Consider the following 3351-nt stretch of genomic DNA (forward strand, 5'->3'; position numbering starts at 1 on the left):
TAATATAATAATAATAATAATAATAATAATAATAATAATAATAATAATAATAATAATAATAATAATAATAACAACGCTTATCGCTTCGTCCGTTATCATGCGGTGCATCCGTAAAAAAGGAAAGTGGAATATTCCAAGTATTTAAAATAAACCTTGGCAACCCTTGAAATATAAAAAAAAAATGATGTCGCTGTTGAGGCAAACCTAATAAAAATGGTTTGTCTGTCTTGGCCTTTTGGCTTAGATCAAAGTGCAGTATCTGTTTTTCAGATGCCACATTTCAATTTCTTCTCTCTCAGTGGAAGAGAAATCCTTTACGACTAAGACAATTTTTTCTCCACGTAAAAATACGACACTGGTGTCTAAATCTATGCCGTGTGCAGGCATTGTGAATATGTACTATGCTTAATGTAACAAAGTTTAAATATTAAAAAATAACGGGGAAAAGTTACTTCTGATTAAATTATAAAATGCCCTGGAAATGTCACTTCTGATTAATTCTAAAATACCCTGGAAAATGTCCGTTCTGATTATTTTCTTTATTTACTTGTCCCTCCAAAAGGGCGGATTTGGACATGAGGTATGTTAACAATTAAGGGGGGAAACCAGCTCCTCAAAAGGGGAACTCTTGTCAATAACAAAAATAAAAATGGTGTCAGTATTGAAGGATTTCTCCTTCATTAACCAAGACCAAAAAAGGGGGGATTTTAGTCGCTGAAATGCTGAAACTGATACTACACACAGAAAGTCATGTTGAAGCAATGGTTGCTTAAGCCCTTACCGTGTTAATGTGTTTATGTATTACTTTCGAAAAGCTGTTGAAACAGTTTATGATTTAAAAATTACTTTATTTCAAGTATATTTTCAGCAGTGGGTTTCGGGATATGAAATCAGTCCCGGAAATTACTCAACCCATTTACGATTTTAACATCACTTTATTCCATGTATATTTTTAACAGTGGGGTGGAGGATATTAAATCAGTTCGAAAATAGATAAAACCGTTTATGCATTACACATTACTTTATTTAATGTATATTTTTAACATTGGGGTGGGGGATATTAAATAAGCCCCGAACGTTGGTGAAACCTTTTACGCATTACACATTACTTTTATTTAAAGTATATTTTTAACATTGGGGTGGGAAATATGAAGTCGATTCCGGAAATGGCTGCAACCATTTCCGCTTTGGACATTACTTTATTTCATGTATATTTTCAATAATAGGTTGGCGATTATAAGTCAGTTTCCGAAAGGGCTGAAACAGTGTACAATTTAGGCATTCCATTATTTCATGTATATTTTTAGCAGTGGGTTTGGGTTATAAAGTCGGTTCCGCAAATGGCTGAAACAGTTTACTATTTAGACATTACATTATTTCATCTATATTTTTAGCAGTGGGTTTGGGTTATAAAGTCGGTTCCGCAAATGGCTGAAACAGTTTACTATTTAGACATTACATTATTTCATGTATATTTTAGCAGTGGGTTTGGGTTATAAAGTCGGTTCCGCAAATGGCTGAAACAGTTTACTATTTAGACATTACATTATTTCATGTATATTTTTAGCAGTGGGTTTGGGTTATAAAGTCGGTTCCGCAAAGGGCTGAAACAGTTTACTATTTAGACATTACATTATTTCATGTATATTTTAGCAGTGGGTTTGGGTTATAAAGTCGGTTCCGCAAATGGCTGAAACAGTTTACTATTTAGACATTACATTACTTCGTGTATATTTTAGCAGTGGGTTGGGGATATAAAGCCAGTCCCGGAAATGGCTGGAATAGTTTACGATTAAAACATTACTTTATTTAATGTATATTTTCAATAGTGGGGTAGCGGCCAGTCCCGGGATTGAATAAGATGTGCAAATGTATACTATGCGAAATCGTCGCCCAGTATTGAATGAGGTAGGTGAAAAAACATATAGTAGCAAAATAGGCAGCATCACTCGGGATCGAATGAGATATGTTAACGATATATATTAGCAGAATATGCGGCGTTTCTCGGGATTGGCTAAGATAGGTGAAACATATATACTATGAGAATACGCAGAATAGATTGATTGTCTGTAATGAAATAATACGCCAAGGCAATATATCAAAGTTTTTATTAAAGTAAGGGGGCGACATAGGGGGTTAAAGTTCTGAAAATTATTGTCGAAATTTCTAACATATCCAAGAGTTATGAAAAATGATGAAATGTGAATTACTTGATGTATGTGTTTGTAATGATATAATAAGCCCGGGCAAAATACCAAATACATTATATAATTAGGAGGGAGAGGCATAATGCTGGTTTTTATTATAGCAATTATTGTTGAAATTAGTAACATATCCAGAATTATGAACAAAGGTTAAATGTGAGTTAATCGATTGTGGGTTTATAATAAAATAATCAGCCCAGGAAATATATCAAAGTAATTATGTTAGTAAAAGAGGGCGATAGGGATGGTTTAAATTATGAAAAATAATTGTCGAAATTAGTAACATATCCAAGAATTATGAAAAATGATAATATGGTATTAAATGCTTTAATGTATTTGCAATGAAATAATGAGACCAGACAATATATCAAAGTTATTATTTTAGTAAGTGGGGCGATGATGTGGGTTAAAATGATGAGAAATAATAAATGATTGTCCACATTAGTAATGTATCCAAGAATTATGAAAATTGACAAAATGTGAGTTAATTGAAATAATGATCACAGGTAATATATCGAAGTTATTATTTTAGTAGTGGGAGGTTGATAATGTGTGTTAAAAATATTAAAAAGAATTGTCGAAATGATAGCTTATCAACGAATTAAGAAAAATGATGAAGTGTGAGTTAATTGATAGTTGTGTTTTTGATGAAATAATAAGCCCAGACAGTATATCAAAGTAATTTAGTAAGAGGGGGCGACGCGCATAGTTTAAATTACGAAAAATGATTGTCGAAATTAGTAACATATCAAAGAAGTACGGAAAATTACGAAATGTGATTTAATTGACTAGTATGTTTATAATAAAATAATAAGCCTGGACAATATATTAAAGTTATTATATAAGTAAAGGGGAAGGCGACGAGGAGGGCTTAAATTATGAACAATTATTTTCAAAATTAGTAACATATCCAAGAATTACGAAAAAATGGTAGAATATTAGTTAATTGATCGGTGTGTTTCTAAGGAAATAAGAAGCCCAGACAATATACCAAAGTTATTTTTAAAAGAGGGAAAAACGAAAATGTGGGTTAAAATTATGAAAGATTATTGTCGAAGTAAGTAAAATATCCATGAATTATGAAAAATAATTAAATGTTATTTAATGCATTATTGTGTTTGTAACACAATTATAACCCCAGGCAGTA

The 3351-nt window shown here is 31.7% G+C and overlaps 1 non-coding gene across 1 annotated transcript; it reads left to right on the plus strand.

Moving 5' to 3' along the window:
* Positions 1 to 218: 218 nt before the first annotated feature.
* On the plus strand, positions 219 to 408 carry LOC145247647 (U2 spliceosomal RNA). Its single transcript, XR_013863282.1, has one exon. It is a non-coding gene; the product is annotated as a U2 spliceosomal RNA (small nuclear RNA).
* The last annotated feature ends 2943 nt before the right edge of the window (positions 409 to 3351 follow it).

This window comes from Euprymna scolopes, chromosome 25 (genome assembly GCF_053919585.1).
Source record: "Euprymna scolopes isolate OS-2025 chromosome 25, ASM5391958v1, whole genome shotgun sequence".
In the NCBI taxonomy this organism is placed as follows: Eukaryota; Metazoa; Mollusca; class Cephalopoda; order Sepiida; family Sepiolidae; genus Euprymna; species Euprymna scolopes.